A 27551-nucleotide genomic window follows, 5' to 3' on the forward strand; every position below is an offset into this window, starting at 1 on the left:
ACTGCAGCATGCACGGGCGTAATTCAACACGCATGATGTTCATATGATCAGAGTGACACTGTGTTTTCAAGCCTGCTTTTAAATTATCTTTTACCTTATTATTTTTATTGTTTTTTATGCTATTACAATTGTCACCCTTTGCCCAAATCTGCTTTTCTATTGAAGATTTTATTTATTTACTTTTTAGAGAAAGAGGAAGGGAGGGAGAGAGAGAGGGAGAGAAACATCAATGTGGGAGAGACACACTGATGAGTTGCCTCTTGCATGCCCCCAACTGGGGACCTGGCCCACAACCCAGGTATGTGCCCTGACTGGAAATCCAACCAGACACCTTTTGGTCGCAGGCCAGCATTCAACCCACTGAACCACACCAGCCAGGGCCAAATCTGCTTTTTAAAGTAACAGACCATGAACATCTTCCCAGGCCAATACATTTTCGTATAAAGTGTTCTCTCAAACACTGTCCCTCCAAGCTTCCGTAAGACAATACTCACATCCCACAGGAGTGAGGATCGTGGGGATGAGGCCCCAGGGTGCCTCCTCCATCCAACAGGACTGACTCCACTGTTCTCTTTCTTATATTTGGAATCTCTTGCAAGTTTTTGCTGGAAAAAGAACTTTCCTGCTTAAGAAAAAAAATTTGAAGGCCTCCACCTATAACCTGTTTTTTAAAACTTTTTTAAAACGAGACAAAATCCATGTGCCATTTAAAGAAAGAGAAAACAAATCAATTTTAACTACATGTTAAATCATCTTTTTATAACTTTTCATTTAAGACATTGTAATAAAAAGTGCTTTACCTATTGTTTTAAATTACATCTTTAAAAGAATATAGATTCTTTTCCACTCAGGAAATGTGTATTAAAACTTAAAACTGGCTATTACCATCTATTGTAAAGCTAATTAACCATTATATTAATAAAAAAAAAAAACCCTGGCTAACAGCCAAAGCTACATGAGTTACACCAACAAAATGTCAGTATTAACTACCCAGCCTTTCTCTCCGCTGACGCAGGAAAGGACTTCCCCCGGAGGCCACGGCAGACCTGCAAACACAGCTGCTCGCCTCTGCAGCAGCCGTCTGTCTGGGGCCAGAACCGGGCACTGCAGGGCAGCGACAGACACGGCCCACATTCTGTAAAAGGTAGATTCCTGAAAGGAGTATGGACATTGAGTTTCGTACTTGGGCTCATATTTCAGAGAGTATTATTTATTGAGCACTCATCTAGTCATTTATGAATAGTTTTAAAAATTTTATTATGATCAGTGATTCCCAAAACATCAAGCTATATTCATTCTCCATGTGCATTACAGTCTGGATCACTATTCAGTCATAATTTTAAACTTCCTATTTTTTAGATTATGAAAAATTTTTAATGATTAAAGCAAAGTAAATCCAAGCCTGACATGTCAAATCTACTTAAAGCAAGATATGTATATCTGTGCCTATAAAACTAAAGCTGAACACATTAGAAAGAGGATCATGCTTCTGTAGAAAAAGAGAAGAAATTAATCTGTCTTAAATGAGCAAGAGGATTAAAAGTCTCTTTAAGAGCCTTAGACTTTAAATACATTCAGTCCAGCCCAATTATCACTGTTGGCTGCCAGAACTGTAACATTACAAGGGTCTGCTGCCACCAGGCAAAGGGAGATAAGACTCACCCTGTGTATCATGAGAAATATTAAAGGCCACTCTAAGCTAATATATGACCGATTCTGAACTTAAAATAAAAGAAAATAAGTTTTATATAGTGATCAGCTCTCAGAAACAACCTCTGCAGGGGAGCAACACTGGGCAAATGAATTTAAAAAATAAGGAAAACACTTCCAAACAAAGACTTTATTTTATTTATTTATTTTTTATTTTTATTTTTTTTTTTTGCCTGTTCCAAAGAATCCAACCTGAAGCTGCTGAGCAAGACTCCTTTGGGGGTCAGGGGGCCAGGTACAGGTAATTGGTGAGATCTGGCTGGTGACAAGTCAAGAAGCCAGATGTCAGCAAGGCCATGGATGACATACAACAACAAGGAACCAAGTGCTGCAAGTTCAAGCAGGACTGAGGTGGCAGCAGGGGATTTTGCCAAAGGCAGAGGCAGCAGCAAAGCAGGCAGGCAGCAGCAGGACCAAGGACAGCGCCAGGCAGTGGCTTCAGTTCTTCATTTCTACCCTGCTTCCCTGGGCAGCTGAAAACAACATGCCAGTCTCTGACCTTAGATCGCAATCCTGTGCCTTAAAGCTACAGTGCCTTGTTAATTTATTTCTCTGACCTTACCATATTTATGCAAGCATTTTCAAGTATTTCCAGAAAGATGAGACACAAAACACAAACCTATATAAAGTATTTCTAAACAAATGGATGTGTAAACAAATAAATGACCAAGTAATCGCCCAAATAAAATGTTCTTCAGCCAGAAATGTTCTTGAGGTTCAATAGCAGGCCTTAGAAGAGGGACCAGGTCCATCCAGGAGCACGGCGAGGCCAGCGATGTGGCTTCAGCTACTTAAAACATCGTCCAAGTGCAACAAGCAAGCACTAATTTAGGGGGACACAAAATGAACCCACTGGGTTATTAGCTGTTTTTCAATATGCTGAAATATGAGCTAAAAATAACACTGTGCTGTGGGAAACTATGAAAGGGTCAGCAGAGAGTGAAGCCAGAGTTAGAAGATGGAGGAGAGGCGATGAGGGAACAGGAAGGGTCTCAGGCTGCAAGTCAGGGTCACCTTGACGTCCTCCATTTCTGGGCCCTGCATTGACTTCTAGGGAAGTCCATAGCACGGCTTCCACTCATTTGCTGATATGTCTGATTCCCTCCCCTCACTTGGGCTGTAAGTTCTTCCAGGGCAGGACCTAATTCTCCTTTAGTATCAAGTTTCTATGAGAGTTCCTGCCAGGCACTCCGTGTAATAGCCTCTCAGATCACAAGTCCTGTCCCTTCAGCCTCGGCAACATCTCACACCTGGCCCCTCTTTCCACACCTCACCTCCACCACCGTGATCACCTTCCTGAGACCCCACGGATTGAAAGGGAGGAGGAAGGAATCAGAGATGGGAAGTCAGGAATGAGGGCAGCCACAGATTCCATCATCCCATTTGGCATGAATGGTGTCAGGGTCTTATCAACACTTTATGAACCCTACACTTTAGCCCAAGGCAATTCTTTGCTGTTCCTGAAAATGCCATGAAATGTCCTGCCCTTGATCCTTTGTTCATGCCACTTTCTCCGTGTGGAACACCGAACAGAAGTTTCTGCTGGTCCTCACCTCTCCCCTTCACCAACACACAGGGCCCAGGGCTGTCCTTGAAGTGCAGGCTGAATATCATGTTCTTTAACATACTTTGACTGGGCTTATTTTAAAAATCCTTACCCTCCGGCTCCAAAGCAGAAATAATTATCTAAGGAGCCATTTACCATAATCTGAAAAGACTTGGAAATATATACAAATTGTCTTTCTCTTCTGGAATATTTCACTGGCATTAAACTGCAAGGCTCCCATCCCAGACATTTTCTACTTAAATGATCCCAGCCCTGGAATGAGAAAATAGAGAACATCCACACATGATTCCGTATGTGGCATTCATTTTTTTTGGTTGTTTTGTGTTGTGTATAATGCAGTGAATGGTCCAGATGTAAATGCACAGGAATGTTTAGGGATGCTATGGGGCGGAGCTATGTTGTCCTACACAATAGCCACACACCATGTGTGGCCATGTAAGTTTTAAATTCATTAAAATCAAATAAAATTCAAATTTCACTTCCTCTGCCACATTTCAAGTGCTCGACAGTCTTCTGTGCTAGTGGCTACCATGCTGCACAGTGCAGCCACCAGACATTCCATCATCACACAAAGTCCGACCAGACGGTGCTGCTCAGGGTGTCCCGTGCATCAGCATCACCTGGAGGGCTCGTGGATACGCAGCTGCTGACTCGGTAGATCTGGAACGGGGCCTGAATGTTTGCATTTCTACCAGAAGCCCAGCTGGTGGTGAGGCTGCTGGTCCAAGGACTGCACTTTGAGAACCACAGGACTTGGCTGACACTCTGGGTGAGCTGTTTGTGGTGTGTAGGCGCAGGAGTCAGCCTCAGCACAGGCCAGATTTTCCCTTCTCATAAACAGATGTAGAACGTATCTACACTCTGGTAATCTTTGGGAAGGTATACGATGGTTTTCCAGCACCGGCTTTTTTTTTTAATGAGGGTACAGTTAGATCAGACTTCCCTAAATAATCACCAAGGTGTCAGTGAGGCATATACTCCCTGGGACTGTGAGCAAAAATATGTTTGTGGCTATGAGCACTTTTCTAAGAATATTGAAGTTACTGCAACCTTGGCTCTGAGGCTGATGCCTCATCACATGAGCCTAGGGCAGGTTATTTAGCCTCTCAGTGACTCAGGAAAGATACCAAGGGCTACCTTGAGGTTAAAGGAGAAATTCACAGAAAGCACCAGGCACAGCGCTTAAAACACCGTATGTGCCCCATCCATGGTAGCTGCTACTCTTTTCACAAATTCTCAGTGAGGTCCATAGCCGCCTCTCCCAATTAAGATTGCCTTGTTTAAGCTAATAGTGAAGTGTGCCGTCTTTGCACCATAGCCGCTATGTTTTGGGAGATGATTCAGGGGAAGAATTAAAACTTGGCTTAGGAAATACACAGAGGTATTTCAAACACAATAGCCGAGAACCACCTCTGTACAGCACATTGGCAGGTGACACCAAAAACAGAGTTTCCGCAACTGCATTTCCATCTGATGTGAGGCATGAGAGACATACATTCCCTGTGTCCCAGACTGGACTTATGATCCATGAATGTTCATCAGTTATTTGTTTTCGAATCCTCAGCTTCTAGCACACTGCCAGGCACTGCCAAAAAATAGTTGACAGCACTGGATGGTGTGGCTCAGTTTGTTGGGCATTGTCCCACAAACGGAAAGGTCACCAGATAGATTCCCAGTCAGAGCACATACCTGGGTTGTGGGTTCGGTCCCCAGTTGGGGCACATATAGGAGGCAACTGATCCCTTACATTAATATTTCTCTCCCTCTCTGTTTCCCTCCCTTATCCTCTCCCTAAAAAAAAAATAGTTGAGACTCCCATCAAGATGGTAGTATCGGCAGACATGGATCACCACTTCACACAATCTCATCAAAATTACAACCAAAATATAGAACAACCATCACTCAGAACCATCAGAAATTGAGTTGAAGTCTGACAACTACAGAATTAATGAAAACACATACACCCACACTTGTAGGAGAAGCGCAGGTGAGAAAGGGGCTGCTGGACCCTCCCTAATGTGTGGTGAATAAAAATTCAGGAGAGATATCTCGGGAGCAAGGAGTCCCAGCCCCACACCAGGCCCCTCAGCCCACCAGGGTTCCAGTGCCAGGAAGATAAGTCCCCACAGTTTTTGGGTACAAAACCCAGTAGGGATTGAGTCAGTGGAAGAAACTTCTGGATCCCCCAAGCAGTTCCTCTTAAAGAACCCACACATGGACTCACCTACTCAGACTCGCTCCCCCTGAGCTCCAGCCCCACCAGAGAGCAGCTTGAAAGGCACCAGTGTTATTACAGGGAGGAACTGTGAAGTATCTGGCATCCAGGTAAGCAGAGGCCATTGTCCCTTTTCAATACCCGGCCCCCACAGAGCTGACAAGTTTGTGCCATATCTGAGACTCCGTCAACCTCACTAACACTGATTGACCTGCACTGGAGATCCCTAGAGACTCTGCCCCACCCAGTTACCAGCCCACCCAAGAAGCTTGTCCATAAGAATGGCTACTCTTGGCTCATGCTTCACAACTTCCTAAATCCTTTCAAACAGCAACGGCTGGCCTCAGTGAGCCCCAGGCCCAGAACTAGCAGCAGCCAGCCCACATTCACAGCCTGGCCTCCCCTGGGAATCTCCAAGCCCAAGGCAAGTAGCAGCCATTTCAGGTTGCTTTCCAGCTTAGGCAGAGTGGCCCCAGGCAGAACACAGGTGGGGCCTAACCTTGGCCTGCACCACCTAGGAAACCCCAGGGGTTAGCACACCCAGTGGACAGCTACAGACCACATCAGAGCACCACCACCCTGCCCCTGCACAGCTGATCCTCCACAGAGAGCAGAAGTTGCTGGCAAATGGTCATAGCCAGTTCTTGCTGTTGACTAGCCTGGATAAATCCCTCCCATCGATCTGCCATCAATAATCAAAACTCAATTACAAGAGGAGGGTGTACCCCACCCACACTAAAGCCACACCTCAAGAAGGGCACATCTTGAGTACCCAGGGATAACCCTTGAGATAACAGGGGAGACTGTGCCACTGGACCCTATAGGACACCTACTATGTTAGGCCATACTGCCAAGGTAGGGAGTCATAGCAATTCTATGTAGTACACAGAAACAAGCACAGGGAGGCTACTGAAATGAGGAGACAAAGAAACATGGCCCAAATGAAAGAACAGATCAAAACTCCAGAAAAAGAACTAAACAAAATGGAGATAGGCAATCTATTAAATTCAGAGTTCAAAACACTGGTTATAAAGATGCTCAAGGAAATTAGTGAGGACCTCAGCAGCATAGAAAAGATTCAATCAGAAACAAAGGATACACTAATTGAAATAAAGAACAATTTACAGAGAAACAACAGTAGAGTGGATGAAGCTGAGAATCAAAAGATTTGGATCATATGAAGCAAAAACACCAGTCAAAACAACAAGAAGAAAAAAGAATCTAGAAAAAATGAGAATAGAGTAAGCAGACTCTGGAACAATTTCAAGATGTCCAACATTTGCATCATAGGGTGCCAGAAAGAGAAGAGAAAGAACAAGAAATTGGAAATCTATTTGAAAAAAATAATGAAAGAAAACATCCCTAATTTGGTGAAGGAAATAGACATGCAAGTCCAGGAAGCACAGAGAGTCCCAAACAAGATGGATGCAAAGAGGCCCTCTCCAAGACACATCATAATTAAAATGGCAAAGTTTAAAAATAAAGAGAGAATCTTAAAAGCACCAAGAGAAAAGAAGTTAGTTACCTACAGGGGAGTTCCCATAAGACTATCAGCTGATTTCTCAAAAGAAACTTTGGAGGCTAGAAGGGATTGGCAAGAAATATTCAAAGTCATGAAAAACAAGGACCTACAGCCAAGATTTCTCGACGCAGCAAAGCCATCATTTAGAATTGAAGGGCAGAAAAGAGCTTCCTAGACAAGAAAAAATTATAGGAGTTCATCACCAAACCATTATTCTATGAAATGTTAAAGGGACTTATTTAAGAAAAAGAGGATCAAAACTATGAACAATAAAATGGCAACAAATACACATCTATCACCAATTGAATCTAATAAACAAACCTAGCAAAGAAAAAGAACAGAGACAGAATTGTGGATACAGAGAGCATTTTGATGGTTGCCAGATGAGAAGGAGGTGTGAGAGGAATGGGTGAAGAGGTGAGAAGATTAAGAAATACAACTAGGTAGTTACTGAATATATCCATGGGGATATACAGTACAGTATAGGAAATGAAGTAGCTAAAGAACTTATATGTATGACCCATGGGTATGAACAATGGTATGGGGATTGTCTAAAGGAGCAGGGGGTGCTGGGTGGAGGGAGGTAAAGGTAGAAAAATTGGGACAACCATAATAGCATAATCAATAAAACATAAAATATAAATAAATAAATAAATAAACTCTTTTAGTGATTGACCTAGCATTTACAATATATTGTCCATTTTTAAAAATTGAGTTATTTGTCCTACTATTAAATTATAAAGATTTTAATGCACCCTAAATAAAAACTCTTTATAAAAAATAAAAATAAAAAAATACTTGAGAGGTGGTTGGGAGGATGGACTTATAATGAGTGCTACCCCTGTTGAAAAAGCTAGTCAGAATTTAGCCTTCTGTGAAGAAGCAGTTAGCAGCAGTGCAACAGACCAGCCACCCACGTATCGGAAGTTACAGTCCCCACTTAAAAGTTTACTGTTCCTATTCAGCCCTTCCTGAGATGGTAAGCAACTTTCTAGTTCCGGGATCGCCACCCTTCCTCTGGATTCCCCACATATTTCCCTCTTGCCTCCTCTTTTTTGCTCGAGATCCTGGGTGATTCTTCTGCCAGAATTCTCATGACCCCCACATTGCCCTCTCCCTTTCTCTCTGGGCCTAGAAATGTACACGGCATGCACAAAGCAGGCACGCAAAATCACTTACTTAGTTCCTTGTCCTGAAAAAGGTAGGATTAAGGCATCATGTTCATGAAGTTGGCTCTCTTCTTCCTCTATCAGATACATTTGAAATTCTAGTACATACTTAAGAAGACAGATACTGACATTATTTTCACCACTCAATGAATTCTACCTATCTGTGTGTTTTTACTGAAAGCAGAGATGTTTTTCTTGAAGATGCAAGTCAAAACTCAGTCAGGCCTGAGGTGGGACAAGAAAATAAAGATATCTTTAGTCTCATAATGCTCCCATAATAACAATTTTAAGTCAAATGTGTCAAGTCTTTCACCCAAAAAAGAAATGTACTCTAATTGGGGCAGCTCCTGGCTTGGTGTAGCTTGAAGCTTATTAAATTCAAGGGACTGCTTTAGGAAAAAAAATACAAAATTATAAAATACAGGATTAGGCAAAGTCACTTCTGATTATGATCAAAACATAGGCACAGGTCCTGACCCAGGAGTAAAGAGAGGGTTAAGTGAAAGCCAGTATGGCTAAAAGCCAGAAAATAAGGCAAAAATAAATAAAGTGAGATTTTTAAAAACCTACAAGAAAAAAATATAAGCAGTACCACTTTTGAGCCTTTAAATTTATATAGCCATGAAAATGAGAGGAGAAAGAAACTTTACGCACACAAAGATCAGTACTGATACCATGTATGGGTATCACCCGTGCAATACTCAAAGGAATATGCTAAACACTCAGATAAGGTCATATCTAAAAACTTCATCTCAGAAAATGTGCTAAGACAATGACTTACAGAAATAAGTATTCACTGGCTCTCACTACCTATCACATGAAAGCCCCTAACATTTGCTTTGGATGTGCCATCCCTCAGAACATCTACCTCTTTTTTTATATTGTATCAACTGGTAACTTAAAAACACTAATAGCCAACTTTAATTTGGCACATGCTGTGTGCCCAGCCAAGCAGCATGCTCATCACTCTACATGCAAGGCCCCAAGCAATCCCCAACAAATGAAGGAAACACATCTTTTACTATCCTAATTTTTCAGATGGAGAAACGCAGGCCTATGTAGGTCACACAGCTTGTGAGAGGTGAAGCCAAAACCAAATCCAAACAGTTTCCACAGAAACCTGAGATTCAGAGAAGTTATCCAACCAACCCAGGTCACACAGCGAGTGAGTGGTAGAATCAGGATTCTAACGGGGTCTGACCTCAAGAAGTTCTCAACACCATATTCTTAAACTCTCACCATATTAATGGATCCAAACACAAAAATACAACATTGTCAAGGGTTTCTGGATTTACAGTTCCTTTTGCCAAAATGACAGACAGGAGAAGAGTAAACGTGGAGTATTTATTAATTTAATAAGTTTTTGTATTTTTATTTTTCAATTACAGTTTATATTCAATATTATTTTGTGTTAGTTTCCGGGGTACAGCGTGGTGGTTAGAGTCATAGATACAGGGAACAGACTAATGGCTGCCGGAGGGCCGGGGCTTGGTGCAGGGTGAGAAGCCCAGGGAGGGTTTAGTGAGCCTTTGCAGGGCTCCCGCAGGGGGTGGCCCACTTGCCGCCATCCTGGGGGCGAAAGACAGCATCGGGTCTGCCTTCAGACAAGGCACATGCATTTTAGCAGTAGTAGCTCATTTCTTCCATTGCAACTAGTGCCCTCTCCCCTTTATTTCATGTACTTTTTCTAGAATATTCATTTCATAGCTTCCCTATGACCAAAAGGCATAATTTGGGGCTGGGACAGTTTCTTTGTCACTTCATGTTTTACCAAGTATCATACAAATGAAGATGAATGCATAAAAGAAGAAAACCACCATTTGCATGTGTGTGGGCTAAAATAACTGCCACACAGCCCCTGTTCCTGCTGAAGAGTGGTTTCCTCCCACGAGTTCTTTCCCCGCCCCCGCCCTATGCACCAAAAGCGGATTATGTATTCTGCCCAATTCCTAATTCCAGAGTCAGGCCCAACTGGGAGGGATCCGGTCTACAGCCAACACCATACCTCATGTTAAATTGTCAGAAGGAAAAAAATTATTTGACACCTAACAGCCCATGAAACAAACATCTGACACCCCACCCCACCCCAGGCCTCTCAGTTCCCTCAAAGATAGACGGCAGTTTGGAATCTGTTTGTTTACTTCTGTTTATAAAAACAAGACTCAAAACTATTAAAAAATAGGAAAGTACAAAAAAGATATAGAGAGGCAGGAAAAAATGTTCAAAATCAGTCCCAAGAAGACATGACTACTAACATTGTGGTTGTATTTCTTTCAGTATTTTATCCACCTTTAAAAATAACAGATCAAACGGTGCTGCAAAATTCTGAAATCCGTTCCTCGTGGGGCTTGTCGTTGTTACTGTTGTTTCGCTTTAAAAGGCCATCTGCTTAATACGCATGTACAGCTCCCTCATTTTCTAGGCAAAGATAATTGCAACATCTTGACTTGAGCATTCTAGAGGAGTCTGCAAACAGCCCATGCTTCTTTTAGGCATCATTCAGTAGGCTGTCCTGGGACTTTCTAACCCCGTGGTGGCGAGGATGTGCCCACTCAGTTTGCCCTACATACAGCTACGTGACAAGATGAGAACTGACCTTCCTGAAAAATATGACCTCTCACTGTCCTTTCATGCTAATACGAATTTAGTGATAAGTTTGTATTTTTTCATGTTTCACAAGATATACTGATTTACACCTGGCAATGTCTGACTTGCACAAGCAGGTGGGATTGCAAATCAAAAAGAAAGGAAGGATGGAAGGAAAGAAGGGAGGGAGAGAGAGAGAGAGAAGGAGGGAGGGAGGAAGAAAAGGGAGGAAGGAAGGAACACAGCACATGTGGAGGAGTGGGGGAGTCATTTAAACGTTATCAAGATGAAAGTATGTAGGAGCCTCATCCATTTAACGAGGAGGAGGGGAAGACCAGACTCAGCTTGTCCTCTGACTGCTGTGCCCTGCAGAGGACTTCTGGTTGAGAAATCACCCCTGCACCTGCACTCACACCTTTCCTACTCCTCAGTCCCACAACGCAAACAGTCAAACGGCTGCTCAAGGCATCTTTCCTACTTGGTTTGATACAAATTGACATATGGGCAATTTGACAGATGATTATCTTTGAAAATCATTCAAATCCACGTACTTCTAAGTGAATCAGAGGGATCAATACATATAATGGATTTTTTTAAAGTCTCTGTGTTGGCCCAGAACAGAGACAGTGGAGGTAATTGTGAAAATTTTATGGGCTGTCAACCAGGGACTTCATCATCTTGCTTGATTTCAGTGGTGGGTGTTTTTGTAAGTATTAAATTGCAATTCCCAGGATTCTCTATCTTCCTTCTTTAAAAGAATTGCTGGTGCCTGGGAGGCTTCCACCATGGGGACATTCAGTTTTACTGGAGCTGGAAGAGTTTTCCAGATGGCATTTTTTTTTGAGTCGAAACAAAGGGTAGAGGCAGTGTCCCTAACAGGGTGTTGTCAGCCTGTCACACGGACACCGTCCCTTGAGTGGGTGCTCTGTATTCGGGGAGCGGGTGGTTTCAGACAGACATTGTTCAAGCTCTGAGTCATGTGACAGGATGAGAATCACTGTCTCACAGCCTACCCGTTTCTTCCCTGAAAGTGGAATAACATTTGACTCCCTGGAAAGCCACACCTCTTCCACAGCATCACTGTGGCAAGTTTAAGTTCCTTTATCTATGAATGATCCTCATATTGGTGTTTTTCATAAATGTCTAAATAGAGAAAATATATTCTACTTGTCTTATTTCTGATGAGAGAAGAAAAATTTGCAGCGTCTTGGTTCTTCTGAGGTGAGCTGCCAAATTGTATTGAGCTCCTCAGTAATGGGAAGTTTTAACTAATGAATTCCTGTTGGAAACAGCTCTTAATATTGTATCTTCAGAGAAGAGCACACATTTCCAATGTGCTGTTTCCATAGATCAGAACATGGTGAACTGGATGATTTCGACTGTGAGCATCTTGATCTAGGCTGGAAGCTGTCATCCAGACACACATTTGAACTTGAAAAAACAGTGTACAGGGAGGCACCAACAAAAGAAGAGTCCGTATTCCACGCAAAACATTTGGACTGTTTTTTAAGTCAATTCTCAGTTACCTATGGGGTAATTGCCAAATCCACATTTATAAGCAGTTATAAGTGCTCAGCTCATAGCTAAGTATCAAATATTTATTTTGAGCTATCTACAATTTGGATTAACTAGATCCCTGGAGGAAAATAATAAATTGCTGATAGTGCAAAAACAGCTTTCCTCACTTGTGGAGAATGTGACATATTTCTGTTTTCTTCATAGACAAAAATCCCAGGTCAAATTTGTTTATAGCAAGCCCCAGAGGAACTTTAAAAGGTTTTAGTAATAAATATTTCCTTTTAAAATGAATTATTAAATAGAGCTTTAAAATGTGTTGTACTGCAGCTTTAATTTTATTGCACTGGGATTTGACTTTCTTTCAAAAGTAAGTTTTATTAAAAAGTTGGTTGTAAAAATGAAACTGAGAAAGAAATGTATAAAACAAAGTATAGAAGTCTCTTATTTCTGCCCACATTTTAAAATTCTTGGCAGGACTCGATAGCCATGATAGCTATTGCTAAAATAGCGTGGCTGACTAATGCCTCCCTCGCCAGCCAGCACCGGCTCTGACTGATCTTGTTAACGCTTGCCCACTCAGTGTTTTCCATGGACCATGTCTACCCTCAAGAGATCTTAGCCTTGAATTGTCCACCTTCCACAATGTTCCCAGGATTATCTACCTCATTTAAAACCTAGTTAGTTAGGCCCCTTGTTTCAGGGCCTCTGCAGGTACAACTATGAAGTGAAATGCAAACCCCTTGACAGAGCTCACCAGGCCCCTCACCACCTGGGCCCGACCCCCCTGAGTGCCAGCCAAAATGTTTACCTGTTCTGGAATTTATAGTTCTCTTTCTCACTTCTATGCCCTTGCATTTACCGTGTCCCCTCCCTTCTATCTCTGATAAACTCCCATTCAACTTTCAAGAGCCCGATGAAATGTCATCTGTTCTGTGCCACCTCCCTGATCACCCAAGAAAAAAAGAGCTACTCCTCTTCTGTGTCTCCTATGGTTGCACTTAGTACCTTACTGCAGAATGTTTGTACAAATGTCTGTCTCCCCCTTTTGACCCTGATGTCTGTGAGGGCCAGGGCCCACATCGTTGCTTCCTCATCACTAGCTGAGTTCTGTTGAGTGAATACCTACAGTGTTCTACAGCATCCAGCAAAAGTAAACGACAAACAATAAAAATCCAGCCTCTCTTCATCTGTTGCATGGAATACAAAATATTTGAGAGTAGTGTGCACGTAACAAGGGTTAACATCCTGCGGCTGAACTGTAGAGGGAAAGCACCCTGTAAAACTCTGTGGGTAGCCCCTCCATAGCCTCATCCCAGTGGCAAAGAAGGCAGACCACACCCCAGTGTTTCTCCTTCCTACCTGCCTTCTGCCTTCCTCTTCCACTTCCTGTGACGTCACACCCTCAGCGTCTGCTCTCAGGTGCCCTCTGGCTGGCCAAAGCTCTTTATTATACTGCATATACTGAGCCACACACAAAAATTTTCTCCTTTACCACCTCAACCAACTTCCTTTCCCTCTGCCAAGTATCACGTGACACCTGCTCAAGAAACAAATAAGATTATACGATATATACTCAGGCAGTACACTCAGTCTTCCAGAGAGAAATATCTTTTTAAAAGATTAGCTGATTAACTCAAATGAACCCAACCAGCAGAATTTACTGAAAAGTTATTTTTTATTGGAAGGCCTCCAGAAGTCCCTTGGACTTTCTGGGTCAGTAGAGACCACCAGGCCCAAGATGGAAGCAACCAGAAGCCCATTTTCTGAAAGGATGCAGGAGTTTCCCACTGTGCCTTCCTCAGAGAGTCAGTGCCTGGAAGATCACAGTCTCTCAGGCTTTCCACTTTTGGCCTAGTGGAAAGAAATCATTAAAACACACACACACACACACACACACACACACACACACACACACACAGAATTAGGGCAAGGAGAGCAAGGAGAAGAGAGGAGAGAAAAGACATGTCAATACTGGGGGAACTGAAGAGGGGATACAGTGCCTATGCAGATGGCACTCATCGCAAAAGCCAAATAGAAGAATCAGAAATGCACCCACTGCAGCATTTTTTTTCTATTTAAAATGGTTTCCCCCTAAAGAAGCTGTGTCCTATATTTTGTTAAAAAAAATTACAAAAGATTGAGTGAGTCAGAAAGCCCAGAGCACTTTTCTTCCTGAAATCATGAAAGCCTACTGAATCACTGAAAATGTCTCTGCACTCCCCTTGCTTCTGGTGATATTTGTTTCCATCCCCAATTTGATCTTATTTCCCAGCCAGCCATTCCTCTTATTGCTACACACGCTGAGATCAAAGGATGAAGAGGCTGTTAACATGTGAGACTAATGTTACAGAGAGAAGAGTCGGAAAGGGCTCAAACCTCATCACAGAAAAAAAATTCAAGGGATCAAAACCATTTTCAGAGGAAGCCAAAACCAGAAATAGTAGCAACTCTAAACTTCAATTTAGGAGCTTGAGGGATGTTGTACCCCTCCATGTGGTTGCCTAGGAACAGGATTCATTTATCCTATGCTATCCAATAATTTCTTGGAAATTGCAATTCTATATTATATCTATGATTGTTATATTTTCCAAATTGGAAAGCACCTCCAAAATTCACTGTAAATGGGAAAGCCCCTCAAAGAATGCAGTTTAGGGGGGAGGGGAAGGGCAAGCCAAAGAACATGAATAGAGGACTCAGGGGCACAAACAGCAGGTGGGGATTGACTGGGGGACAGAGCAAGGGAGAGCAACATGGGAAAGGGTGGGACAACTGTAACTGAACACTAAAAAAAGGAGCGCAGTTTAAGTTACAGTTGTGGGATCTTTGTCAAGAAAACATCATAGAAAGCTAAAGCTCCTTTAGTATCTCTTGCTTTCCCAAAACATTAGCATCCTTCTCCTTGAACAGGAGATGTTCTTATCCATAATATCTTAGGCTTCACTTTGATTACTGAACCGTGGAGTCTTCTTATAGATAAGTGAATTTGTCTTGATTAGACACACTGTCTTAGTATGTCAAAAAATATAAACAGGAATATTCTAATCTGAATTAAGCCAGGCAAAATTATTCTGATTTTACCCCTAAGCATGAATAAAAGAATATCCTTGATTACAAATGTGTAAGAAGCAAAAAGCATGATTTTTTTACCCTTGTTGGGTGGCCCAGTTAGTTAGAGCATCGTCCTCTACACCAAAAGGTTGCAGGTTTGATCCTTGGGGCACATGACTAGGTTGTGTGTTCCATTCCCCAGTTGGGGTGCTTGCCAGAGGCAGCCAACAGATGTTTCTCTTCTCTTCCCTTCCTCTCTCTCTAAAATCAATAAACATATCCTCGAGTGAGAATTTTTTTTTAAAGAATGACATTTGGTTTTCAGTACATAATAAATTTTCTTAGGTTCTTGCCTAGTATAGGCCCAATCATGAGGGTGAAAAGTTTGAGTAATTGTCACAGGGAGGCTTAGTGAAGGTGCCATCCATGATACTAGCACGTTCATTGTTTAGAAGAGCAACACTGCTGGCCAAATCCCTGTCCTCTCCACTTCCCGTAATTCTATCAGGCCAGAGTGATGATTTCACTGAATGTGCTGAGCCTTCCGTTTCTGGTTCCCTTGTGTTGTCAGATGAATAAAGGGCATTCTGAGAGCTAACCCTCCAGTGGGTAGAATATTCCTCCTGCTTATGTTCCTTGCTAATGCTTTTGGCTTCTGTACACATTAGCACTTTTCACAAGGATCCTTGATGAGGCTAAACTTCCCCTCTTCACTTTCCTCTTTGAAACAGCCTGTGTTGACATCTAGATCAGGGAAAGAAACAGACCAATGGCTACAGAGGGTGTAATCATGTGATTTGGTGAGTTCAGTTTTCCATAAAATTTTAAGATCCTAGATATCCTGTGCCTGAGATCAGAGACTCTGTAACTCGAACACATGTCCTCTCGTAGAACCATCTATGAAATGATAGCTATCAGCTGAGTAGCAAGGTCTCAACTAACCGGGATTTAATCACAGGAGAAATATTCCTATTGTCAGGAAGCCTTGTCCTGGGCACTCTGGGGCTTGAAAATATGCCCCAGTAATTTTTTTTCTGCAGCTCAGTTTTAAGAGAGTTGAATGGTAACAGAACAGACTCACATAAAAATCTTATTTAAAAATCATTTTAAAATTTCCAGGAAAGTCCTAACATAAGTCCATGCCCAGTTCTACCTTCTACAACTGCATGAATAGAATGAAGTTCAGAATGACTTTACAGGATACTAGCTGCTAACTGTCAGTCTCTCACGTTGTCCCTGTTTACTAACGAGGGACTGTCAGTGACTGTCTCAGGCTCCGGTGGAACACTGGATAGAGGTGTTTGAACACTGAAGTGCTGAAGTAGATTAAAGTTAAAAACGAAGTCAATCAACATATTCTTATCAACTTCAGGTTTTAAATTAGTAATGTACATGTGTTACTTTATTCAAGAATGTACAATTCTGCTATGGAAAATGATATATCAAATGGGATAGGTGAAGCTTGCAAGATGTGACAAATAACTTATGAGCCATTGGGCCTAAATAAAATAAGTAGTGCAGACATGTGCTGGACATAGGAATAGAAATGCAGACTGAACACAGAATTGTCACCCAACCTTAAGTATGCATGAGGCACAAAAGTCACTCAATATTTATGAGACCTTAAATGGGCCACCCACTGGTTACACCCACTCTGGCCCCATGGACCCTCTGCCACACAGACTCCATTGCTCCTCAGAGACTAACTGGCGAGCTCACAATTGTGGCCAGACCCACCTGTCCCTGTGTCCCTCCAACTGAGCCTCCTTGCTCCAAATCTCAGCTCTGTTCTCTTAAACACACCACAAGGAGGGAAGGCTGGTGAGAGAGCAGGGAGAGGGGGAAAAGGGGAAGGAGAAAGGAGTGGGGTGAAGTGGGGGGGAGGCACAGGAGGCGGAGGGGATGGAGACTGACCAGGCCTCACAGTGCGGTCCTCCCACCGCACTGGTACCCAACCCTAAGTACATAAACCTACTCCATCTCTTTCCCCTTGCTTCTCACTGTGTGTTTTAAATGGGTTCAATAAACCATGTAATTCAAACATCTTAATTTGGGAATAGCTTGCCTGGTAGTTTAAATTTGGAGGCTACATTGCATCAAGGTAATTTCCCACATGACAAAGCTCATCAGTGTTTTTTAGGCCTTCATACTATCTGCTAATTGTCTGTCACCAAGGGCCAATGGAAGAAAACTAAATGAAAGGTGGCAACCAATTATTAAGGGGGAAACTGCAGTAGTCAATCCTGCTTAGTCTTGTAGCTTGGTTACATCTGATCTTTGTTGTGATTTTATATCACACACATTTAAGTAGTCATGTTTCCTCCTAGTAAAATTATCCCTAAATCAAATCATTAAATTACAGATACTGGTATTTCATAGTGTTCCCCGAAGAGTATAGTGTCTATAAGGAGAGGTGTGATCTCAAGATGCTCGGCTGGCTGAACAAGTCTCACCACCATCATTTAGAAAGATGCTACCAACTAACTCACTCATGTCACTGCACCTGCATTTATTTACCACACATTTCAGAGGGGCCAGGCACTGTGCTGTGGGCTGCAGTGGAGCAAAGGTAAATATGTATTTCACTATTGCAGGAATTTCAGAGCCCATTGCAGCGGTCATACATGGTATACTACAAAGATACACCGAGTACCCAGGTAATTGTGATAGAAGGAGCTAGCTGCATTTCATAAAGACATGCAGACAAGCCTTTATGGAAATTCAAAAACAGTCAGCAATCACATTTACTGGAAGAATCCCAGTAAAGTGAAATGATACAGACTCTCTTGAGGGTAATTTAGCAATGTGCACGGAAAGACTTAAGACTGCACATTTACGGTAGTTAAAAACTGGAAATAATCTACATGCCTAACACTTTGGGAGTGGTCACCTCCATTCACCAGGACATATGCAGCTCTTAAAAGTACATTGCAGACAGCTACTTCATAAGATGTTATGGGAAACGTATAAAATACACTCGGTAAAAAAAAAAAGGTATTCAAAACCTTTAAAAGGACAATGGAATATTTCTCTCCCATCATAGGATCCCCAGTACCTTTACCCGTAGACACCATTGTTTAAAAGTGCACACACCTCTATTTTTAATCAAATAACCTCTATTTTTATTCAAATAATGGATATCATACTATATCTATCCACTGTTGGGCACTTTGTTTGGGGCCCTTACCAATTTATTTTGGCACTTTTTCCATATTAACAAAATATAGATATACAGCATCTTCTTATACATTCAAGAAGTATGCATTTGTATGGGTTTTTATTCAGTCCCCTATTAAAGAACAATTACATTGTTTACAAAATTTTGCCATGAGAAACAATGTTGCAATGACTCTACATAAAATGTTATCAATAATATGTTAAAATGTTCAAGATATTTTAAATTTAAAAAAGGGCAAATGAACATCTGGTTTCCAATACCACACTTAAGGAACTTAGAAGTTGCTAAGTTCTCCAAGTAAAAAGGTACACAGACTGAAAAATCAGCAATTCGTCTTGGATCCGTATGAGGGGTCACACCACGCACATGGCTACCCCCAGGACTAGAAAGATAGGAATCAGAGGGGGAACACACGGAGTCTTGGCCCAGAGCAGAGGCCGGCAGGGGAGCCCCCAGGAACTGGCACTGGGGCGGGAAAACCAGGACCGTCCTTGACAAGTTGCTGGGGATGCAATACGGTCAAGTCTGAGAGTGAAAAACCCCAGGGGGACCCAGTCATGGGTGTCCTCACAATACTGTGAGATTTACCTCAAGGAATTTGGCCATATTTCCACAGCAAATATCAGAAACCCCCCCGCAGGCTTCCTGCAGAGAGAAGGGTAAAGGAAGCATTTTGAAATATGCCATCGTACTCCAATCTTCCTAACAAGGCCTGCGCTCCAGAGAAACTAGCTAACTGAACCCAATCGGTTGGGGTGCCCTAGCACCTAGCTGACCCAGGGAATGGGAAATACCCAACCCCAGCCTGTGCCAGCCATCCTGCTCCACCTGCAGGGGAGAAAAACCTAAGAAACTTCCGTGACGTTTCCAGAGGCATAGGCTCACTGAAAAAATGAGTCCTAACCATAGCATTTCGGGACAGGGACCAGCCCGGAGCAGGTCTGCCTCAGGCCGGCCTTGGTGTGTGGGTTCTTGACTTTGTGCAGGAAAGATTTCACAACATGAGCCTGGATCACTTTATGAGTACATATATTAAGGCTGGGGACAGTGGAACAAAGGAAGGACTCAGGCTAGAAGGACAGCAGGGAGCCTAGGTGGTGCTCTGCTTGGGCTCCCTAGAAACGTGACAGGAAAGGACCGAGCCTAGGCGGGACTGCTGTTGTTAGCTCGCTGGGGAGTCAGAGGACAAGGGGGCCATGGACACAGAGCCGGGAGGTAAGCCAGGGACCAGCTGCCAATGCCCATTGCTCCACCTGGTGGCAAGGCTCATGGGGACCCTTAGAGTTTGGGAGGAAATGAGAGGTCCAGGCCCGGGAAGGCGCAAGGGCATGCTTTAGAGAGAGCCAGCACTGAGGCTTTGTCCTGCGGGCTTTCTCTCTTCTTTTTCTGCAGGTGAAAATCTTAGGGGAGGGTTTCTGCAGAATATTCATTAGCTTCCTATGTGCGTCTTTAATGTGCTGATGCACCAAGAAGAGTGTATAGGGGAGTTTGGGATTATTCTCTGGTCTGCTTTACTGTTTTAATGTTATCTTGGGTCTGTTTGGCTCTAATTGGGTTTTTGTTATTTGTTCCCCTGACTTCATCTGTCCTTGGGTTTAGCTGGCACAAATGGCATTAATTGGGTCTCTGTTCTCTCTTTTCCCTGACTAGGGTGATTTAAGATACATATTTTCTGGTTAGGGAGGACAGGTATAAACCATTTGCTCTTAAGAGTCTTTGGTTAGGGGAGATAAGGTCTTGTGATTCACTAGCTGGATGTGAGCTGTTCAAATTGTTTGGCCTTGTTTAATTCCCTTGTCTCAGCTTCCCTATGCCCCTTGCCCAGGACTTCGCCCAGCTTCTTACTCTCCTGTCACAATAGGACCACAGAACATGGCACCCCCCCAACCCCACCCACCTCCCCCTTACTAAAGGTCTACTTACACCCCATTCCTTTTATGTGGTATATCATGTCTGGCTACTGAGAAAAATTATAAGCCATACCAAAACACAAAAAATACAATCTGAAGAGACAGACCCAGCATCCGAATTAGACATGGCAGGGATGTTGGAATTATCAGGCGGGGAATTTAAAACAACTGTGATTAACATGCCAAGGACTCTAATGTGTAAAGCAGACAGCGTGCAAGAACAGATGGGCGATGTCAGCAGAGAGATGGAAATCCAGTGAGAGAACCAAAGGAATGCTAGAGATCAAATACACTGAAGCTGAAATGAAGAATGCCTTAATGCACTTAGGAGATTGGACACAGAGCAGAAAGAATCTCTGAGCTGGAGGAAATTTCAATAGAAACATCCAAAACTGAAAAGCAAGGAAAACAAAGGCTGGTAGTGGGCGGGGTGGGGGGAGAACTAGAATCAAATGTCAAAAAATTTCAGGGCAACCACAAAAGGTATAATATATACATAATGGGAAAACCAGAAGAAGAAGAGAGAAAGAAATAGAAGAGATATTTGAAATAATAACAACTGAGAATTTTCCCCAAATTAATGTTAGACAGAAGGCCACAGAGAGAAGAGACCTAGAAAACATCAGGCAGGATAAAAACAAAATAAAACAAACAAATCTATACCGAGACATATCATTTTCAAACTATTACAAATTAAAGATACAGAAAAAAAATCCTGAAGAAGCCAGAGGACAAAAGACACCTCCACTAAAGAGGAAGAAGGGTAAAAACTATGTTCTTACCTCTCTTCAAACACCATGCAAGGAAAAAGAGTGGAGTGAAACATTTAATGTGTTGAGAGATAAAGACCACTGACCTGAATTCTATACCCTGCAAAATTATCCGTCAAAACTGAAGGAGAGCCCTGGCTGGTGTGGCTCAGTTGGTTGGAGTGTTGTCCCATAAACAGAAAGATTGTGTGTTTGATTCCTGGTCAGGGCACAAAGCTAGGTTGCAGGTTCGGTCCTGGTCAGGGCATGTACAGAAGACAACTGATTGATGCTTCTGGCTCACATCAGTGTTTCTTTCTCTCCCTCCCTTCCCCTCTCTCTAAAATCAACAAATGTGTCTTCTGGTGAGGATAATAAAAAAGTGAAGGAGAAATACAACTTTTTTAGACAAACAGAAGTTGAGGGAATATGTTGCCAATACACCTGGCTTGCAAGAAATGTTAAAAGAAGTTCCTTAGAGAGAATAAAAATAATATAGGTCAGAAACTTGAATAAATAAAGAAGAGCACTGAAGAAGAAATAAGTGAAAGTAAAACAAAAACTTATTTTTCTTATTCCTTTTTCTTCTTAATTGATCCAACAGATAAATTTTCAACATAATATCAACAATGTATTTGGTTATATATACATCTACATATGCTTATATATATATATGTTACATATGGATGCATTATACAAAGTTAACATGGACTTCAGGTGATTGTGGTGAGGCCATGCAGGTTCATCATTTGTAAGGAGGTACCACACTGGTGGGGATGTTGCCAGTGGGGGAGGCTATGAATGTGTGGGGGCAGGGGGTGTATGGGAAATCTCTGTACCTTCCTCTCAGACTAGAACCTAAAAGCGCTCTAAAAAATAAAGCCAACAACAAAAGGGCAGATGATAAAATAGCATACCCAGTGCAATCCCACTTTAATTTAGTTAAAATACATGTGCCACAGGGCAGAAGAGTCGGAAAGGAGAAACTACATATATAACTACTAGTTATCTTAATGGTGGAATTACAGGCAATTTTAATTTTCTTCCTTTTACTTTCTGTGTTCTATATTATATAAATTATCTACAGTGAACATATATCATTTATGTAATTGAAAAATTAAAGTAAATTGTTTAAGAACAGCTTTGCGGATGAGACATCCTTTGGAACAATACTTGGAAGAAAGGTGAAATTTTGACTCATTCAGATACAGAGAAAATATTAGCAATGAAAAGAATTGTGACTAAAGCTACAAGGAATGAGAAAGTTTAGGCAAGCTGGGAATACACTGTCTAGTTAGGTTAGAACATAGAATGTCTATCTATAACAAGGTGTTGGAAAAGAAAGAGGTCGGAACAATGAGACCTTGCCCCTCAGAGGAGGTGTTGCTACCTGACACAGCAGGTGCCCAGGGGAGGAGCAGTGAGGACAGAGGTGGACAATTGCACCTCTTTGACAGATAATTTAGTTATCCGGAATATTCCTAGGTGTTTAGCAGTTAGTACTAAATTTTATATGTCTCAAAAAAGAATCTAAATTAGCAGGCAGTTTCAGAGAGAGGATACTCAACCTAGAGGAAATACAATGTCATAAGTCAACTGTAGGAAAAGCATTAGAGAAACATTGTTACATAAAATACCTTCAAAGGCATCACTACTCACCACACAAATGGTTTCACAACAATATACTTAGTAAGCCTGTGCAATGTTAGTACTTATGCCCAAGAGATGGACATGGGAAAGATTTCTACCAATTCCATGAAGCAGGTAGACTACCTGAAATGCACACCAATCATAGCCATGGTTGTCGCTGAAGAAAGATTGATCCCAAGGACATTGAAAGGGTGTCTGGACATCAGGCTCACACTGCTGCTATGGTAAACACTGCCCAAACCCACTCCAGAATACTGACTCTCTGACATTTTCTAGAGTAAATGGTTCACCTGTTGGAAATTTCCCACTATTACTAAGAAAGCAGAGAGCAATAAAATATGCCAAATGGTCCATACCATAATACTCCATGGCAAGTGTTAAAATATTGGCCTAAAACAACCCAAGCCAACCCAACCCAACAACTGTTTAATAAACAGCTTCCAAATGGGGAGCAACCTGCCAGGCACCATGCTGGTTTCCGTATAGCCCTCTCTGTCTTTCATCCCAGCAGTCTTGCACAGAAGGTGTTATTGCCCCCATTTTACAGAAAAATAAAACGTGGCTCAAAGGGCTTCATTCACCTGTGCTATTCACACCACCAACAGGAGATGAAGCTGGCATCGGGGTCTTGTTGGCTGAGAGCCCATGACCCTTCCACCGAGCAACATAGCCTAATTTTGCTGCCTGCCCCCAAACAGCCTTCTGAAAACGTCATCGTCATTGTTTTCTGTGCCAGTACCACAATCAGAGCAACCTGGAGAAACCCTCAAGACCCGTTTCAGACAGATAACTGGGTCTCTCCGGCTCATCAGAGTAATAATGCCATGGCAAACAGCCAAGCCATTTCAAATTTCTAAGCAAAGAGCTGTGCCAAATAAAAGCAAAGAGCCGTGCAAAATCAAACACCGGACAGAATAATAACAATGTCTTTCATTGGTTTGGGGATCAGGTAAGCAGATTCCTTTAAGAAAAAAAGACATTTAAACCTCCAAATATAATGCTTATGCATTTTAAATATCTGAAATTCCTTTTAAAATCTCAAGAATGAAATTTCAATTTAAAATATCTATAAATAACATAGAATGGAGCACAATGTTACTGTTTGAGCCAAGTGAGAAAGAAGCCCTTTTGCTATCTTTATAGAACAAAACTCTTCAGGGAATAGAGGCAGTGTTCTGAGAACAGAAAGAACATTTTCTCCCTGAATGCTCACCACTCCCGAACATCACTACACGTTCATCTTACAACCACAGGCAACCTTCTTTTTTTCTCCCCCAAAGAAAAGACAGAAACATAGCTGGTGGAAATACTTCAACATCTCCGAATACTTGATGATATTCAGAATTAGGAAAAGAACATTACTGGGAAAATGTTTTTTGTAATCTCACCAGAGATCAATACAGGCAACCGAGGAAAAGCTAGTAACCTGTTAACAAATCCTCCTGCTGCTCTCCAGAGCCATCGTTGGAGAAAGGAGGGAGCTGAAGAGCAAGAAGGAAACCAAAGAAAGGGGTCTACCCAACAAGGGTCTGAAGGGCTCACCCACCCACCCACCCACCGAACACTGACAGGGTCCTTGCTATGGACTAGGCGTCAGGAATACAAAAATAAATGGCATGTTCAGTTGTTAAACACTCCCAGAGCACATGGTACTTCTTCTTTGTAGCACTCATTACAGAATCACATTTCTGTGTTTTTAGCAACATGTTAAATCTTAGGAGGTTTGTTTATGGGAATGTAGAATAGTACAGCCACTATGAAAAACTGCATGGGAGTTTCTCAAAAAAAAAAAAATAGAATTACCATTGGATCTACCGATTTCATTTCTGGGTCTGTATCAAAAAGGACTAAAACCAGAGTTTGGAAAGCCATTTGCACCTTGTTTCACAGCAGTGCTACTGGCAATAGGCAAGAGGCGGAAGCAACCCAGTTGTTCGTTGACAGATGAATGGATAAAACGTGGTCTATACCTACAAGGGAATATTATTCAGCCTTAAAAAGGAAGGAAATCCTATCACATGCTACAACATGAATGAACTTTGAGGACCTTATGCTAAGTGAAATAAGCCTGATTGGTGTGGCTCAGTGGACTGAACACCAGCTTGCAATCTGGAAGGTCACTGGTTCAATTCCTGTTCAGGACACATGCCTGGGCGTGGGCTGGGTTCCCCAATTAGGGGCATGTGAGAGCCAACTGATGATTCTCTTACACATTGATCTTTCTCCCTCTCTCTAAAAATGAATAAATAAAATCTTTTTTTGATAAAAGAAAGAAAGAAGCCTGTCTCAAAAAGACAAATACTACATGATAGTTGCCAAGGACCAGGGGAAGAGAGGAATTAATGTTTAATATATACAGAGTTTCAGTTTTGCAAGAAGGAAATGGTTTAGAGATTAGATGAACAACAATGTGAATATACATTACATTACTTAACTATACACTTAAAAATGGTTAAGAAGGCAAATTTTATGTTACATGTATTTTACCACAATTAAAATTTTTTAATTAAAAAGAAACTTGTTTATCTCTGCATCTTTATTATTTAAGTACAGGTCCTTGCATACAGAATATGCTTAGTACATATTTATTGGATGGATAGATGGACAGGTGGATGGACTGACTGAACATACAGATGGGAATGTGAACAGAAGTGCAAGATGTAAGCCAATAATTACTATGCCATGCGAACAAGAGAAATGGGCCCTGTAACTTGAAGAAGTTATTTTTACAGTTGATTTTGATACACCGTTTATCATATAAAATTACTTTGTTTTATCTACCAATACCACAAAATATTTTTTCAGTTTCTGCATATTAACAACTTATTTTTATTTTTGGATATCACAAAATTCAATCAGAATTCCTTAAAAATATTCTGCATGCATTTAACAAATCTGACAAAGGACAATATCCAGTTTACTCGCATTATAGGTTCTTCGAATTCCGCTTCAGCTGTAGCTTCTTGAACATTCATGGTAGATGTGCTAGGGTGCTCCGAAAAATGCTTTAGTCTAGATTCTAGACTAAATCTAATTTCAACTCCCTAACAGTTAAGGAGTAGTTATAGTTACACAGTCCTAAAATTATTTTGGCCCTTTGAAGGCAACTGCAAGGCTGACATGGCCCCCCAGTGAAAATGAGTTTGACAGCCCTGGTAGAAGGCTCTGCCCTTTCCGAAGCACATGTAGAATTTGAACACTGAAGACCTTTATTGGCCTCAGGAGTACTGAGGAAAGCCTCCCATCCTTTCAGCCTTTCCTCCCTTTCACTTGTGGTCTCCTCCACCTGATCATCTCTAGTTCCATGCCATGCTTGGGCAGTGATTTGGTGGCCACCAAACCACCGTCCGTCAAAGGCTTGAAAACAATAATCAGCTTCCTCTGGATTCCTGAAGGACACAGAGGCCACGCCATCTGGGTGTCTATCAGAAAGAAGGAGCTTCCTAATTTGTCCAGACTTTGAACACTCTGCTTGAAGATCTTCTCTGGTCTCATTCAGCACCAATGGATTGCCCTCAAAATCCACAAGATGACCACTCACTCATGGTGCATTCGGGATGGCCCACCCCTTCTCTTGGGTCTCCAATCCAAATGCTTTTGTTGCCAAGACAGCTTTTTCTTGTAGTCCTTGCAATCTTTCTTCTTCTTGAAGGCGCCATATTCCCCCTTCAGTTGAAACTTTGCTAACTCAACATGTAATTTGTAGCCTCTAATTTCATCTTCATCCAAAAGTTTTCATGTGAGATCCACATATTCTCTTTTCAAATAACAGTAAATCCCATCTCCTTTAAGATTTCCTTGATTATCTTTGTAAAGCTTGACCTTAAATGCTTCTGTTTGAAGATCTCTCATAATAATACCAAACCTTGACCTGAGCTATATAAATTCATCCACTGTAATGTCCGAAGGCAACCCAGACACATACACATTTATACTTTTGTCTTCTCCAATATGAAACCATCCTGATTTGGCCTTTCTCTTTTCCCCCCTCTTTTGGGGATCAGTGGGTTCAGGGACTTTTCTTTGTGGCAGTTCCTCTGTGGGCCTAGCATTGACACCTTGTGCATTTAAGGTAGAGCTTGATGCTCCATTGTTAGAAAAGCCATAATTGGCTGATGTGTAGCAATGAAATCCTCAGTGATCTTGGGTAATCAAGCCTTCTTGTCCAGGTCCCGTTCGTAGGGGGTGTCATCTGGCGGCTGCCCAAAAGACTTGGTTTCGCTACAGGCATCTTTCTGGGTGTCTCCATCCTTGGTGTCTCCATACAATTCTTGCATTTGCAACTGCTCGTCAAAGTCATTTTTCCCATCCAAGTTGCTGTGGCTCATTTTGACGACTTAGCCCACGGGTAGAGACCGGGCGTGCAGAAAGGCCAAGATGAAGCCAGCTCGCTCCCCCAATACCACAAAAAATTTTTAATACAAATTTAGTTCTATCTAGTTGAATGATTTTTTTCTTCTTACTTCTTTTCACTACAATATAGCCTGTTTTCTGACCCAGGTGATTCCTATTAACACAGGAAAATCCAGCACCCGTGCTCTTTCCACCACCTCTTGTAATTCAAAAGGGTAACGTGAAATAAAGCTTACACTCAGCACTGCAGAAGATGAAAGCAGGTGATAAGTAGCTTGCCCATGGATTATTAATCAGCTGTCCTCTGGGCACAGCATTAGGAAGCTGTGTCATGTAATAAACAGCAGACAAAAAAGAATAATCTCCCTTTTCTGGG

General features: G+C 42.0%; 1 protein-coding gene and 1 pseudogene across 1 annotated transcript in view; both read right to left on the reverse strand.

The window, feature by feature from the left end:
- METTL24 (methyltransferase like 24) overlaps positions 1-27551 on the reverse strand; it is a 90355-nt gene that overhangs the window by 8306 nt on the left and 54498 nt on the right. The window lies entirely within an intron of this gene.
- Positions 961-27153, reverse strand: LOC123821420 (annotated as a pseudogene).

Source organism: Phyllostomus hastatus, unplaced genomic scaffold (assembly GCF_019186645.2).
Source record: "Phyllostomus hastatus isolate PE091 unplaced genomic scaffold, TTU_PhHast_1.1 phas_contig_40, whole genome shotgun sequence".
NCBI lineage: Eukaryota > Metazoa > Chordata > Mammalia > Chiroptera > Phyllostomidae > Phyllostomus > Phyllostomus hastatus.